The sequence below is a fragment of the Anolis carolinensis genome, chromosome 3 (genome assembly GCF_035594765.1).
Source record: "Anolis carolinensis isolate JA03-04 chromosome 3, rAnoCar3.1.pri, whole genome shotgun sequence".
Lineage (NCBI taxonomy): Eukaryota > Metazoa > Chordata > Lepidosauria > Squamata > Dactyloidae > Anolis > Anolis carolinensis.
The window spans coordinates 247418643-247436297 of record NC_085843.1 but is presented as its reverse complement, the minus strand read 5'-3'; the positions used below and the strand labels follow the sequence as shown (position 1 = coordinate 247436297).

The following is a 17655-nucleotide window of genomic DNA, read 5'->3' as shown; positions in this document are numbered from 1 at the left end:
AGGAACCAGAGAAAATTTGTAGAGGCAGAGAATTCTTTAATCTCTTTGTCTTCAGCCTGATCTAAGGGAACTGATGTTTCTTGTTCCTGCATTTTGCTCAACATTCTTATAGTAAAGTAATCCTAAAGAAACAAGTGTGTGCTTTGGACTTCATGCAGACTTGAGTCTTGCTTTCACTACCATACATGATTTTGTACTATTGCTTTAAGTATGCAGCTATCACAGTGATGTATTTCTGTATGCTGGAGTGATAGGAGAACGATGGGTGACCTTGATTTGTGACCCTTCTGCTCCACTTTTGGATTTGAAACATCATGTCAGTAACATTGCTCCAGATGGTAAAAGGGAACATTAATACACACACACATGCACACAGAGTTCACAGACTCTTTTTTCTGCCAAAATGAAGCCTAAGGCGAGCTGCTGCGTGATTAGCGTTTCAGATCTTGGTGGAAATGTATATTTATTCCATGCATGTATGTGTGTCTATATGCACACACATTTTCTTTCATACACATTTTTACTACAAAATACCAGCTTTTTACAACGCAACCTAAGTTGGTCACCAGAGTTGGTCTAGATTTGCATGGAGGGACTGTTTCTATATATGCCCACAATTTCAGTTCAGGTTTTATGCCACACTGCCTCAATTCTTGTTTAAAACTACCCTTGCATTGTTGACTCAATTTTGGTTTTATTCTATGAACCCTTGATGGGGTAGCCTGATTCAAGCAAAAGTGTATGTTGCCTCTGGCTACAGCCCTGTTAACTGTATTCCCATACATTCCAGGTTCATATAGGATGTCTAAAATGTTCTATGAACTTTCCCCCATTTTATGTGTGAGCTGTTATATGCTCACAAAAGCTTGGACCATTTAATTTTTTCTCCCTTAATAGCTGCATTTTGAGATAAGCCCCTTCCCATCAGGAATTTTTATCAATGAAATATTTGCAGGCAGACTGTAGCTGTAATTTTAATGAAAATTCTACATCTTAAAAGAAAGATGAAAGGACCAGATATTTTTATAGCACTTGGCAATAATCTGGAAAGAATGGACTCGGAGTGCAAAAGTGGTTTGTGTTTCCTTGGGAAGCTGACAAAAGCTAGCTGAATAAAAACTGAACTGTAAGCAAACGGAAATGACCCTGAGCAATGTCATGTTCTGCTTGGTGAATAAGGAATATGGGCAACTTTATAGACAAAGCACACTTATTTCCCTAAAGAGCATGTCTGTCCAAACTTTCAGTAGTATATTATATAACAACATACTTACTGTTTTGTTTTTCTGTTAGGGTTTACTTAAGGAACAAAAGGAACAGGAAAAGTTTTGAGAAGATTGTTTGCCTTAAATTTTAAAATACCTTTGGTCTGCAAGATACTGAGAATTTATTTTGCTTTCATTTTACAGTGGTTTAGTGCCTGTGCAATATTTCATGTATTTTTATCCTAATGCAGGAACCAGATCAAATTACTTGAGCATCTAGCTTGTTTACATAAGCAAATATGTGTTATATAGGAGCACTGACTTGGAATGTTCATGTAATTAGTAGGGGCAGGAGGAATAGGATGCATCTGCATCATCACTAACTGCCATGCCTCAATGCTATAGAATTATGGGATTAATATTCTGATGAGGGACCAATTCTCTTTGGCAGAGCAGACTAAAGAGCCTGTAAAACTATAGCTAGTTATAACTGAGCAATGGCAGTTAAACTGGTATAAAACTGCATTCATTCTACAGTTTAGATGCATCCTTGTTGTGCCGTCCGCCGGACAATAAAAAACTATAAAACTGAAACGTGCTGTCCTTTATCCGGGCGAACTGCAAATCCCTATAAGCTGTCCTATAGATATTGAACGACTGAGTCTGGATAACTTCAAAAAAGGATGTTTATTCATACAAGGTTGTAAACCTGGCACAGATCTTAAAGTTGCAGAAAATGAAACAAATTTCTATAGGTTTTAGGTACAGAATTATCCCTGGTTCCAGAAAGCAAAGGTGATTATAAAACCACTATACCCTAATCACGCTGCCTATATTAGAAGGAGAAACTCTTTCCTTCCCTATCTTTACAGCAAAGATTAGTTCTAGAAGCGACAGAATAACCCTGCTCCTCTACTAGATTTCCTATTCCAGATCAGTATAATTCAATACTTATCTAATTTGGATAGGCTTAGATTGGCCTGGTTTTGAGGATGATTTGTCCCAGTTAGCCTTGCACAGCTCCAGCACGTTGGAAGACTATAGCCAGAATGAAACTCTAAAATGGAGACTAGACCCTGGTAAAAAGGGCGGTCCTAAGATGTTGCATTCTTTGACCAATCACTGCAAAGAAAACTGCAGCCAGCTCTTGCAGATTCCAAGCCACTTTTCCTAGGATTTTGCAGCCAGAGGCTCAAACAAAATGTAAAGGAGGGAAAACAAACAAACGACCAATAGGTAAGGCAAACCATCATCCTGGGGGACGGAACACTCCCCGCTAAATTCCCAGGATGTGGGAATTTACCAATCAAAAACATACAAACACCTTTGTATACACAACAATACAAACACTAGAACTTTAAACATCTCCAATAAGCAACACGAGGTCACTAATTGGTCTGTCCAAAATGGACACTTTGTCTCTGTTGCAAGTCTTTAATTGAACTTTCCTGACCTTACCGTCCGGGCAAGGAAAGGTCTTTAATACAATGCCCATGGGCCACGCATGGCGGGGCAAGTCTTTGTCCTTTAACAACACAACGTTGTTAACCTCAATGTTGTCCTGTGGGCTTTGCCAGATTCTTCTAGCTTGAAGCTGGCTTAAGTACTCGGCTTTCCACCTTTTCCAAAAGTGGTTGGCCAAGGACTGCACCTGTTTCCACAGGGCACGGTGAGTTCCGTCCGGAACTGGCAACATGACGTCCTTCCATCCTGGCACCTTTTGTGTCAAAATAAGTGCAGGAGTCAGTGGTTGTAAGTTCTCAGGGTCACTGGTAAGGGGAACCAGCGGCCGGTTGTTGATAATTGCGGTAACTTCCGCCATAAGTGTCACCAAAACATCATGCGTCAATGACCTATGACTCAAAAACATGGCATTAAGGATTTTGCGACTAATACCAATCATCCTCTCCCAAACACCACCCATATGGGAGGCGTGAGGAACATTGAAAGTCCACATAATTTGTTCAGTATTCGTAAAGTTCTGAACCTTTGGGTCTCTCCCAAACCTAGACACACAATTGAGTTCTTTGGTCGCACCTACAAAATTGGTGCCACAGTCCGACCGAATTGACTTAATTGGCCCTCTGAGGGCTATGAACCTTTTTAATGCGTTTAAAAATGATGAAGTGTCCATCCCTTCTATGACTTCTATATGGACAGCTCGTATTACTAAACAAGTAAACAAAACTGCCCACCTCTTGTTATTTACAACACCACCCCTGGTTTTCCTAGTGACAACCTCCCAAGGACCAAACACATCGATTCCCACATGGGAAAAGGGTGGGTCTGTCAAAGTCCTATCCTGAGGTAGTTCTGCCATCAACTGACTTTGACAGTTTCGCCTAAGGCGCCTGCATTTAACACATTTGAAAATACAACTGTTGACCAACCTTTTGGCATTAACTACCCACAGACCTTCATTTCTAAGGGCTGCCTCAGTTAGAGTTCTACCCTGATGATGGATCCTTTCATGGTGATGCCGAACGAGCAGCAATGCAGTGTGACTATTAGGGGGTATGATGATGGGGTTTTTTATGCACGCCTTGTGTTTAGCTTTGGCTAACCTTCCTCCAACTCTCAAAATACCCTCCTTGTCTAGAAATGGGTTTAACTCATTTAGAAGACTTTGATTAGGGATGTTGAGCCCTTGCTCTAGCCTAGCTATTTCCTGCTTGAAAGCAGATCTCTGTACTGACTTGAATATGACACTCTTAGCCTTTATCATATCCTGGACCTGTAAAGGCTCACTATCTTTGCAAGCTAAACGATGTATAAGCCTAGCTACTGCTCTAAGAAGACTGTGCCACTCCGAAAAACATTCAAAACGGTGTGGTTCCAGGCAAGATCTTTGGCCCATCTTGATTTCTGTGGTTGATTTGCAGGCTTTCACCTCTGCACTTCGTGAGACTTGAGCATTCATAATGTCCGAAAACCTTTGCTCATCTTTCGAGAGCGCTGTGGCTTCGTCTCTCTCAGAGACTTTGAAGATGGAGGAATACTCTGGAGTTATTGCTTGGCAGTAGACTGAGATGTGACTTAGGCAACTGCGCACAAGTGTAGGACGTCCACCTTTAAGCACCTGTGCTTGATTGGAGTCCAACGACGATGGTGGGTGCATCTTGTTTATGCACACTGGGCCTGTAACTGTCCAGCCTAGTGGTAGCAGCTGAGCAATGGGCGCCCCTGGAGGTCCCTTAACTTGGTCGTTCACATAGAACAAGTTCGGACAGTCCGCACCAAGCAGAAGGGCAATGTCCACATCTGGACGGAAAGCAGGTATGGCATTCTTTAATCGTCGCAAATGTGGATGAGCCTCCACAACTTCTCTAGTTACAATTTGTTTTTTGTTCCGAGGGATGGAGGAACACTCAATCAGGTCTGGCAACTTGAACTGCCTCTTCTGGTCGCAAGAGGAGACAACAAAGCCAGATGCTATGCGACCCTGCAACTTCTTTTTTCCTGCACACGTAGTCATAGTGTAGTCAACCATCTTGGTTTTAAGGTCAAACATGCGGAAGAACTCTGGAGTAGCCAGGGAGGCGTCGCTCTGTGAATCCAGGGCCACATAGAGTCTCTTTCTAAGCCAAGGGCTCTTGGCTGGATATACATCCGCTAGGCAGATAGGATGACAAACTCTGTACTGGTGCGAGTCAGAACACAGCTCTGTACAGGCGACTGCTGAAACCTCCACCTGCATCTCTGGTACGACTGGCTTGTTGGTGTCTTCGACTGCTGACTTTTCTTTTGGTGAAACGTTCCCTTTGGGGTGGGAGATGACACTGGAGTTGTGCATTGCGGTGCAATGCTTGAGGCTGTTGCATTTCTCACACTTGACGTTTTCTTTGCAGTTGGACGCAAAGTGTGGAGTTGCTCCACAGCATCTAAAGCAGATTCCCTGCTTTTGAACTAGCTGTTGCCTTTCTTTGTATGACTTTCTACTAAACTCCCTGCAGTTGGCCAAGCTGTGAGGCTTTTGGTGGATAGGGCAAAGCAACTCTTTTACCTCCGACCTGGGTTCATCAGTCTTGTGTTGAGTTTCGACTGCCTTTACGCTGACAGGTCTATTGGCCTCTCTAGGTGGTTTCTTGTCCACTTCAGATGCCTTCCCTGGATGGGTCCCTTGGTATAAGGTGGGGAGGCCCGTCTGCGGATCATTCCTTTCTCTGGCCGCCCTGGTGATGAACTGGACCAAATGAGAAAATGGAGGGTATGCCTGGGAGTGGGCCTCCTTGTAGTTGAAGACCTCCTGTCCCCAGCGTTCTTGCAAAGTGAAGGGCAGCTTGGTCAAGATCTGCCTCTGGGACAGGTGCTGATCGAGGCACTTCAAACCGGGCAGTTCTGGATTCTCCTTGGCCGACTCTAATTCCGTAAGGAGATCGCTGAGGTCCCACAAGAGTTTGAAGTCTTTGAGTTTCAAAGCTGGGAACCTTTGGAGCTTGTCCATAAGAGATGCTTCAATCTCTGTGCTGGCCCCATACCTCTGCTGCAACCTGGCCCAGGCCTTTTCCAGGGCTTTGTCGGGATCGGCTACGTGGGCTGCGTAGATCTTCTTAACTTGTGAGGATGAGGCTGGGCCCAACCATGCAGCCAGAAGAGTCAGTTCTTCCTCAGGCAATAACTTTAAGTCTCTGATTGCTCTCTGGAAGGTGGCCTTCCAGAGAAGAAATTCCTCAGGCTTGTCCGAAAACTTTTCGACACCCTTGTCCTTAAGATCTCTTCTGGGGCTTCTGATGATGGAGACAAGCTGGGACTCTGGCGTCGAAGGGAACAATTGAGGAGTTTGCTGTTGTGGAGTGGACTCCCACCGTGCACCTTGCGTCAACCTTTGGCCTCTTGGAGGGATGACATCGACCACTGACGAATCGGTGGCTCCCTGTGCAGCTGTCTGTAAGGGCCAACTAGCACTTGGCCTTGAGGCCCTGATTGACTGACCTAGGGATTTAGCAGGAGGCACAGGTAGCTCGGGCAAGGGTGAGCTCCCCGCTATGACGCTCTGCTCTGCAGGAAACTCAAAAGTGACTTTGGGGCCCTGCTCTGGGTAAGGAGAGAAGTCTTCCTGTTCCTCATCCGAAAACTGGCTGTTTAAGCTATTAAGATGCACAAGCACCTTGGAAGAAGGGTCCTGCTTCGGCAACTGACTTACATTTTCTTCTGTGAGTGGCTCAATTAGGGCCTTGGCCAAAGTCTCAGCCCTTACCTTTTTGGCAGTAGCATCCATCCTTATTCTAAGCATTTCTATTTCACCTTGCCTACGGGCCTGTTCTATTTGCATTTCGCTTTGTCTACGGGCCTGTTCTATTTGCAGTCGTTGCTCTTCTTCTTTAAAGGGAAGGGTGAGATCAGCTGCCTTAGCATCAGCCTCCGCCCCCGCTACCTTGCTCTTTAGCTCCAGACGTGCAGCCTCCTTAATGTGCAAGGCAGCTAGGGAAGAGATGGCACTCCCAGCAGCAGAAGACTTGCTAGAGTGGCTATGTTTAGATGATGCACACTCCCTTAGCTTAGATACCTGGCTAGAGCGGTTGGACTTAAGACTAAGTGCCACAGCAGGTGATTTTAAAAGATTGGTCTCATGGCTGCATAAGGAAGACTGATTTCCTTTTGGCTCAGACCTTAGATTAACAGGTGGAGAACTAAATTCCAAGGCATCTAGAATTGCCCTCACCTTATTTTCTTTCTCATTAGTGTCAGCTAAGACACTCACTATTTCTAACTCTGAATCCTTGGCGTTAATGCGCTCGAGGACCTGGACTATCTTAGACACCAAACCCCTCCAGAGACCGAAGGTCTCTTCAAGGTCGGTCTGTAATATGGATGGCACCCTTGTAATACCCAAGCTCTCAATTCTGTCCATCAATGTTACAATTCGCTCCCATGCCGAACCTAACCTCACATGGAGGAGCTCCTTTTCACCTATTAGATGGGCTAGCATCTTGGCTGAAGGGTGCTTTATCCTTTGGGGCCTTTCATTCCTACTTTCAGCCTCAGAAGGAGGTATACCATCTGTATCATCTTGAAATTGCATAGACATTATGTATTCTTAATAGCAAGTAAATTTACAACAAAAGCAAATACAACATACCAGCAAGTAAATTTACAATAAAAGCAAATGCAATATATAATACAATGCACAACACTTAACCATAGCAATATATATCACTAAGTAACTATACTTTACAAAGATTGTGACCTTTGGCGCCAGATTTTAGTGGGCAAGCTGCAAAATGCCAACTGACAGCAACTTGCCACTTGATACCTCCCTTGCCCGAGTGACGTAAACTGCCAAAATGGCAACTTCGCCAAATTTTCAAGCACCTCGTGCTCTGCGGCTCGAGGCCTGCCGCCGAAGGAGCACCGAGGCTGGCTTTGGAAAGGAGGAGAGAAAAGACGCCTCCTCCCCGCTGTGAAGGGAGGTCACCACCGCAGGACGATGAAGCAGGTCACCACCGCAGGACGATGAGGCAGGTCACCACCGCAGGACGATGAGGCAGGTCACCACCGCCAGGCGATGAGGCAGGTCACCACCGCAGGACGATGAGGCAGGTCACCACCGCAGGACGATGAGGTAGGTCGAAGCCGGCCGAGTGCTCCGGCCGAACTCGCAGCAGCGTTGCCAGGCCTGTCCAGGTTCTAGCCTGGTTCTGGTGGGCTTCACGCCTCAGAGCCAGCCAAAGAACTGTCGCTGGTGCTCCGCGGCTCGAGGTCTACCGCCGAGGGAGCCCTGGACGTTGCTGGGAACTGCACAGCCTGTGCAAACCCAGAAAGCCACTGGGCCACGTGCGCACACGCGAGCCAAATAGCAAGGAAATAGAGCCCCACTATTTGACTCCTTCAGGTCTGAGAGCGGGCTCCACTGCCTCAGACGCTGGTAGAGTCTTTAGGTATGCAGACTGGGCTCAGGCGGAAAAGCCGCGGCCTAAACTAAACTTCCTAAACTATAAAAAACTATAAGCCGTGCAAGCTAGCTCAAGCGGAAAAACCGCTGATCTACCTCAAAACTGTGCCGTCCGCCGGACAATAAAAAACTATAAAACTGAAACGTGCTGTCCTTTATCCGGGCGAACTGCAAATCCCTATAAGCTGTCCTATAGATATTGAACGACTGAGTCTGGATAACTTCAAAAAAGGATGTTTATTCATACAAGGTTGTAAACCTGGCACAGATCTTAAAGTTGCAGAAAATGAAACAAATTTCTATAGGTTTTAGGTACAGAATTATCCCTGGTTCCAGAAAGCAAAGGTGATTATAAAACCACTATACCCTAATCACGCTGCCTATATTAGAAGGAGAAACTCTTTCCTTCCCTATCTTTACAGCAAAGATTAGTTCTAGAAGCGACAGAATAACCCTGCTCCTCTACTAGATTTCCTATTCCAGATCAGTATAATTCAATACTTATCTAATTTGGATAGGCTTAGATTGGCCTGGTTTTGAGGATGATTTGTCCCAGTTAGCCTTGCACAGCTCCAGCACGTTGGAAGACTATAGCCAGAATGAAACTCTAAAATGGAGACTAGACCCTGGTAAAAAGGGCGGTCCTAAGATGTTGCATTCTTTGACCAATCACTGCAAAGAAAACTGCAGCCAGCTCTTGCAGATTCCAAGCCACTTTTCCTAGGATTTTGCAGCCAGAGGCTCAAACAAAATGTAAAGGAGGGAAAACAAACAAACGACCAATAGGTAAGGCAAACCATCATCCTGGGGGACGGAACACTTGTTGTAACAGCTCCACTGATTGTGGGCACATTTCTTTCAAGTCAAAGTGATGACCTTGAACTACAAATTCCTACATAGTTCAAGTTCAGGTTACTTGAGACCTGCATGTCTTCTGAGATCCCCTGGGGAGGCACTTCCCTCTGTCACATTATCTTCATATGTACATCTGGTGGAAACATAGTAGAGAACTTCTCTATGGATTCTCCCAAACTCTAAAACTCACTTCCCAGGGAGGATTTTTTAAAAGAAAAATTAAGTTTCAGTTATTAAAAACTTCCCATTCCCTCCACCCATCACCCAGGCCACATACTTCTTCTATATCTGTCTCCATGAATACATTTAAAAAAATTCTGTACAATATTCATTATCCCAGGGAGGTTAGATTGACACCCTATGTTTGTTTTGCAGACAGGTGAAAACCTTTCTATTTTGACAGGTCTTTGAAGACTAAATGCACAAGGTTCAGTCCACCTAAGCAATGTGTTGCACTTTCTTTCAGTTATTTTTTTTATTTTGGTGCTTTTGCTTGGTTTTAATTTTTGATAGTTAAAGGATCTTTTAATCTTTGTATTTTGTGAATTTAAATACTTATGAATTAGTTGAATTCATGTATAAATCAAGGACAGGTTTTGGGGTCAAAATTATGGATTTTGATATGGCCTGTGGATAAGTCCAGGGGAATTCCATGAAGAGGGGAAAATACCAGTGCCATCTCAGGGGCTGCTGTAACCAGAGCCGGCCCTAGGTATTTTTCAAGTGTAGGCGAACAGAATTTTGGCGCCCCCCCCCAAACCAATCACTGAAAAATAAAAGCGTTGGATAAGTGAAAATGTTGGATAATAAGGAAGTATAAAGGAAAAGCCTATAAAACATCAAATTAAATGCTAATCAAGGTGATTAATTACAACATTCACACCTGCTTCAAAGAAAAGTTCTTTCTCCCACCCTGGACCTTCTACAGATATATAAACCCCACATACCTAGCTTCCAAGTTCCTACAGACCTCACAATCTCTGAAGGCCCCAAAGGTGGGCTTGCGTGGTGCGAAGGTGGGTCTGCGCTGGCCGGAAGGCCCAGCGCGGCCGCTGGAAGGCCCGAAAGAGAAGGAGGTGGAGAGTGGTGCCCTCCTCCCAGGACGATGGTGCCCCCGGGACGATGGCGCCACAGGCAAATGCCTATTTCGCCTTATGGTTGGACCGCCTCTGGCTGTAACCCTTTCTTTGCCCAAGCATTCAAAAAGCCAGAAGCAGCACTACAGCAATGAGAGTAGAGGAGTGTGGTTCTTCTTTTATATTTTGCAATGGCAGACTAAACTCTTGCCTTTTGCCACTCTACTCATAGAAAGGTATGGTTTCTTTTTTTCCCTTTCATTTTTAATAAGAAGTATGGTACAGTATTCACACTAACCAGGGTATATGTTGACTCAAGCATTTTGGATTGATTTTTTTCACAAAAAATATAAATCTATACATCATCATCATAATCATCATTATCCCACTTGTATCTCTTCTATATCGGTTATATGTTTTTATCTGTTGAAGCTGCCTTGAATCCCCCTGTAAGGAGCTTATGTGGCAGAGGATGGAATCCCTCTTTGAATCCCACCGCTGCCACCAATTAATGTGGAGAACTGAGGTGACAGAGGAATGGGGTCCCTTTTAAATCCCCTCAGCTTAGCCACCAATATGTACAGAGGTGAGGTGTCTGGCAGGAATGTGAGTCAGAGATGGAACCCTTTTTAATCCCTCACACACACACACAGATACCACCACTTAATAGAGATGTTTTATGAGAGATGATGTTAATTAGTTATTAGTTTGACTATCTCCTTCTTCGCTGCCACCAATGGAAGAGACATCAGGCAGACTGGTTCTTTTAAGCTTTCTCTATTTGTTCCCCTACAGGTGTTGATGTTACTTAACTCAATTTAAGAGTATGACAGAGGCTTGGTTAGAATAAAATCAAAACAAGTTTATTGCAGGTACAGAGCTTGATGGTTTCAGACAACTTATTAAAGGCACTTCGCTTAATGGTTACAAACGGTTATGAGGTGGTTAAACTTTCAAAATACTTCTTTCTCTGGATTACACTAAACCCTGATCCTCCTGGATCCCCTGGGATTAATGTTCCCTAATCCACAGATTCTACAACTGACCCTAGACAAATCACCTAACTTGCCTAGTCTGGTCTAACCTAAATCTGACTCAAATTTTCCTATTTAAGCCAGCCTGATTCTCCACACAAGAATCAGATCCTTCCCTGTGACTAGAAAATCACAGACTGCCCTTGGGTTTTTAAAATATTCCCCCTTTTCCTTTCCAGGCGGCGGTTGGCTCCGCCCCTGTTGCTATGGTAACCTGCTCTAGCACTCTAAGATGGCTACCTTCCCCCATACATATTGCCAATTCAAATACTCACCATTTTAAACTTAGCCAAACCTGACTGTTTACACAAAATCAAATACACATATCATCTATAAACAAAATACAATTATACACTTCTTCACACCCCCCAAAAGTAATGATGATGATGATGATGATGAAGAAGAAGAAGACGAAGAAGAAGAAGATGAAGAAGAAAGATGAGTGTAGTTATTTGGTATCCAAAACACAATGATGGTTTCTAAAGCAACAGAGCAGATAAGGACTTCTTTTTAAATTAACTACTTGGGCACTGACCCATTGATCTCTGGGAACAAAATGATTCCTAGAAGGCAGTGGCTGGGTGAAAGGAAATTGTTTCTTAAACTTGAGCCACAGAGCATGAGGTATAAGATGGTTGATAATGGTGGGAGGATTGCTGATAAAGAATTAGAATATGTTGTAAAGTATTGGTGAAAGTTAAAGAATATGTATTTCCTGCCAGATTGTTACCTGTGGTTATTGCTGCAGTGGCCGTTCCTTTCCTTTTTTGTCTCAAGTAACCTCTAACATCTGAGAAAAGAAAATAGACTTGAAACAATTTTCCCTGGACTATTAACAATATTTCAGGGAAAAGGTTCAAAAGAAAGCAATACATTTTAGTTCAAGAAAATTAGATTGTACTTATATTACAGAGCAAGAACTGAATGTTGTAGCAGTAATTCTTGGTTTAGATGTCTACAGGTTTCTAAAGAAATAAAATGATCAGGGTGAATGTAACACAAAGTCTTGCTTGCTTGTATTGGCATTGATTTATAGAACTAATTAGGAGATTTAGAAAACTTTGACTGTGGATTGGGAAACATTCCTATCCTTGTCACTTCCTATCTCCATACTAGTAAACTGTTTCAAGAAGTCAAACTACAACTTATTTCCAGATGTGTCAATCCATTTCATATGTCTTACCTGTAAGTATGTGTAGTGGTAATTGTCCACAGAGCTGCTGTAATCATAAATGATATAGATATTAAACAAGTTTGTTGCTCTTATCTGGCATGGATTGTATCACATTCTATTACTTGGACCCGGTTGGACTAAGCTGTCAGTAGTGCTTGTGGTATGACTGTTAAGGTGTTCAAGACATGATGTAAATGTGATTCCCTAACAAATACAATTTAATAGGTCAAGGTAAAGATATGAGATTTCCAGAAGTTTTGAATATTTGCTTGGTATCAACAATAGTGGTTTCTCAATGTCAAGTTTTCATCTGTAAAGGCAGTCTAAAAGTAGTTCAAAATAAATAAAATACTTCCTGTTTATATTGGTACCAATCCAATTTAGAGCTCCCACAAATGTAATATTGAAAAGAGTAATATTTTCATTGTGTCCTGCAAACATTTACTCAGACATTGTTTTATTTCTCTGATAGGATCTTTAAAATCTAAACTATTTCATTATTCAACTTCCCCATGCCCAACTTAAATTCACTTTGCCAAATTTGGTTTTCTTATTTGATTGGACAGTAGGACTTTGGGAGACTGGACCCCTTTCCACAAAGCTGAATAAAATCCCACATTATCTGCTTTGAACTGGAATATATGTCAGTGTGGACTCAGATAACCTGGCTGAAAGCAGATATTGTGGGATTTTCTACCCTGATATTCTGTGTTATATGACTGTGTAGAAGGGCCCTGGGGCTTTAATCCCCACTTGGTCACAGACACTTACTGGCTGACCTTGGGCCAGCCGTACTCATAAATGTGAGAGAAATTCAATGGCAAACCCTTTCTGAAGAAATCTTGATGGGAAAACTCTGTGGTAGGTTTACTTTAGGGTCGCCATATGTTGAAAAGGACTTGAAAGCCCACAACAATGCCCCTTTCATAACTGTATCCATATGAATTCTTGAAAAAAATGTTATTATGTGTTTTCTGTTTATTGAATACGCATGGTCTAAAATCACAGATGGGAAACTCTGGAGTTGGGGGATGCTTTTCAGTTGCCCAAGTGCTCAAAGACCTTTTTGCTTTTGTTTATTGTAAAGCATGAATTTAGCTTTGTTTGTTTAATATTTTTAAATACTTAAGATTAAATTACAGTTATTGAAGTCATGCTGAAGTCAATAAACAATTACATTCCAAAAAAGTCAACAGAAGCAGCTGAAAGTATATATAAAAAGGAATAGTCAATGAAGGACTGATAGTCCCAGAATCAATGGAGGTAGCTAGTTAGGAAGTGGTTACTGATGTTTAGAAAAAACTGGGAAATATTTTTTTTTACTTGCTTGTTTGCTATTTCAAGAAACACATGGGTTTCGGCCCTCTTCAGAAAATAATCGACTCAGGTCCAAAAAGTATCTATCTTCTTAGAGCTGATTAATAATTGCATAAAATGTTTTCATGCAGTTCAAGTGATTAGTTTCCTTTTCAATTGTGATATATTGAAGTTTGAAATTTACCTCCAAATATCAACAGCAGATCATGTCACAAAATACTGACAGTTATCTTCCCTTTTGGTTTTGTTTGTACCAGAGAAGAGGGCACATTTAGTCCACATAAAGCTTATGTACCTCCACTTTCCCCACTGCTGTAATAAATCTTCACAACTTATAACACTTAATACTATACTCAGAGGTTCTATATGTTTATGCTAACATTTTACTCTCAAAGTTTGTATCTACAAATAAAATTCATAGAATCATAGAATAGTAGAGTTGGAAGAGATTGGGCCATCCAATCCAACCCCCTGCCAAGAAGCAGGAAATCGCATTCAAAGCACCCCCGACAGATGGCCATCCAGCCTCTGCTTAAAAGCCTCCAAAGAAGGAGCCTCCACCACAGTCCGGGGGAGAGAGTTCCACTGCCGAACAGCCCTCACTGTGAGGAAGTTCTTCCTAATGTTCAGGTGGAATCTCCTTTCCTGTAGTTTGAAGCCATTGTTCCGTGTCCTAGTCTGCAGGGAAGCAGAAAACAAGCTTGCTCCCTCCTCCCTATGACTTGCCCTCACATATTTGTACATGGCTATCATGTCTCCTCTTAGCCTTCTCTTCTGCAGGCTAAACATGCCCAGCTCTTTGAGCCTCTCCTCATAGGGCTTGTTCTCCAGACCTTTGATCATTTTAGTCGCCCTCCTCTGGACGCTTTCCAGCTTGTCAACATCTCCCTTCAACTAAAAAAATGACTTGGCAATGATGCTTTGCCTGTGAATATTACTTTGGATTTCAACCTTTTAATAGTCTAATTAACACAATCACTGTTTTATAAACAGTGAAATTTATTCAAAAGTAGTACAGAGTTGTCAACTATATTGGCAGTTGTGTCTATCCATAACACAGAAGATGGATGGACAGACAGAAATGATAGAAATTAATATATATCTCCACATCTGTATCCATCTCTGTATATAGGGTGCCTTAACATATCAGGGAAATAATATTACAGTGTTCCCTCACTACTTCGTGGTTCGCTTTTATCTCCCTCACTGTTTTGCAGGTTTTTTCTGAGCGGTGGCACATGCGCAAAAGGTGCCAGTTTCCCTTTTGCGCATGCACCCTCCCTCTCGTCGGCATCCAACCGGACCACTCTGGATGCCAACGAGAGGAAGGCGCATGTGCAAAAGGGAAAGTGTCAGGCGGCAGAGTGGAGGGTGCCAAGAAGAAGCACAGGAAGAAGGCTTGCAAAGGGGGGAAAGGCCACCTAACTACTAATATAATTTGTAAATATTAAAATAAATATAATGCCCCTACTTTACAGATTTTACTTATTGCTGGTGGTCCTGGAACGTAACCCCTGCGATAAGTGAGGGAACACTGTATCATTCAGTTCTGCTTTGTTCATTTCCAAAAGATATCAACACACTCAAAAAAGATAGTAAAGGGTCTGTAAATCAGGGGCACATTTACATGGACCATTTAAGGCAGAATGAAACCAGCAAAGGAGGAAGCAGTTCAAACATGGAGATGATCACACATCAAGCCCTGGAATTGTGTTGAGGTCTGGGTAGTACTTCTGTGCACTTTGACATGGTTCCAGGATCCACAGCAAACCTGGCTTCATGGCCATGGAGTATTTAGAATTTGTTTAACTAGATTCCCCCCCCCTGCAATGTACATGTACAGATCACCACAGTGCCTGTTCCTTAATAAGTTTTACCATGTGATATGGTTTGCACCTAGGCTAACTGATACACATTACAGGCCCTATTTTGGCTTATCTCTCACTTTTGTTTATCCTGGTTAAAGCCTTTAATTTGTGTTACAGCATACATTCATGCAATGTATTATTTAAACATTGTATTTTTGAGCTTCCTTCAATCCACACAAGGCATCAATGTAGATGTGCCCCAGGTCTTATCAAGAATGATTGAGCGAGCTGAGGACATTTAACCTGGAGAGGAGAATTGAAGAGATGATATGATAGTCCCTAGAAGGGCTGTTATATGAAAAACAGTTGTTTTCTGCTGCTCAAACGTCCAGGATCAAACAAGGGCATTTAAATTACATGGAGAAGATTCCAATCTGTTTGACTGTTGAGTAGACCTTGGAGGATGGTTTCATTTTTCCTCATTAAAAGATTTTGGCAGGTACTGGATGGCCACCTCACAGGACTGTTTGAGCTGTGAATTACAATATTGCACTGACAGGTTTTTGGATTAGGTGGCTATTAAGATCCCTTCTAGCTCTGTGATTTTGTATCTATATCCATATGTAACACAGTTTACTCAGTGCTATATAACAAAGTAAGCAGACCAAAACTGATGAATATACAATGTTTAACAGCAAATACACACATAAGTAAACATTTTATACAATTATTAACAGACAGATGTTGGGAAATGTATGATGGGAGTACTGTTTCATCTTGATCCATCCTCGGGTTCATAGTTTCCTGAATTGAATCATCTCTTGTTTCAGATGGTAATTCAGTTGATGCTTACAACTGTTTCCTGAAACTTGCCTATGATTAACTTGAGAGTGCCAGGTGTTCAGCAGCATTTTTTGCAGACAGATGCCACTCATGAGAGGTCTATTAGCTGTTCTGTACTTGCATACATTTGCCTGATGACAATTATATACAGGTTGTGTTTACCCTAGAGAAAATTCCAAAATACTCCAAAATTGTTCACAGGAGTGGCTGAAGTAGTGACACCTTTGCTTTCTGGTTCAATGTATACAAACTTTGTTTCATGCACAAAATTATTAAAAAATACTGTATATAAAATTATATTTAAGCTGTGTGTATAAAATGTATATGAAAGATAAATGAATTTCATGTTTAGATTATAACCATATCTAAGATACCTCATTATGTATATGGAAGTACTCCAAAATTTGAAAATGAAAAAAATCCAAAATGCAGAACACTTCTGGTCCCAAGTATTTTGGGTAAGGAGTACTCCATCTGTAATGTATTAATTTATCCCAATTTGCTGTTAAGCATTGTGGCCTAAATCCAATTTCTAATTCCAGCTAGAATAGATAGACTCACTGCATCAGTGGGGTTCACTTAGGTATTAAATTACCCTTCAGTAATTGAGTATGTGGGTTTAATAATCTCACGTGAGACTAACAAAGGAATGTAGGCCTCTTTATTTGCACATTTTGACTTGCTTACCTAACTCTAAAGCTTTGAATCTTTGTACATTTTCTGATTTTCATGTTTAATTGCTTATTCTAGTAAACAATAAATTAAACTTATGCACTTCAAATTATCTTTTCTGCAGAATTAGCTAAAGGGAGAGGGAGGGAGAGAGAAAACACCTCTATGTTTTGGAATCGGGCACCCCATATTTGCTAATAGAATTGAAGCCTATTTTCTTTGGATACATTTAATGGCATTACATACTTTTAGTATTTGCAATTACACATTCTATTACTGTTGTCCTTTTAGGTTTTTCTGACTAATTAGTCACCCTCTGGTCAGGCAGCATATTTCCTCCCCCAATAACAGATGTCATGTTTTTTTTTCTTTCCCTCTATTTTATGGATGAGTAGAAGTAGTGTAAGCTTTCCAAGTCTCAAAAGCATTAAATTATTGTCAATGTCTGTTTAATTACAGACATTAAACTTATGTAGGTATACATGTCTATACAGCAATCAAAAAGTAACCAGAAGAGGAAAAGGCCAGCCAATTAGTAGCCCACATTTTTATAGAAAATGAATTCTGAGACTAAGGCCTCTTCTACACTGTCCTTATATCCCAGGATCTGATCCCATATTATTTGCTTTGAACTTGATTATATGAGTATCCATTGCCATATAATCTGGGATAAGCAAATAATCTGGGATCAGATCCTGAGATATAAGGTCAGTGTAGAACATTGATTCCCAACCTTTGGGCCTCCAGTTGTTTTGGATGTCAGCTTCCACAGTTCCTAA

General features: G+C 41.8%; 1 protein-coding gene across 6 annotated transcripts in view; it reads left to right on the top strand.

Annotated features, from left to right (window-relative positions):
• The window catches only part of spsb4 (splA/ryanodine receptor domain and SOCS box containing 4), a 252980-nt gene that overhangs the window by 176746 nt on the left and 58579 nt on the right, over positions 1 to 17655 (top strand). The gene's annotated exons all lie outside the window — the stretch shown is intronic.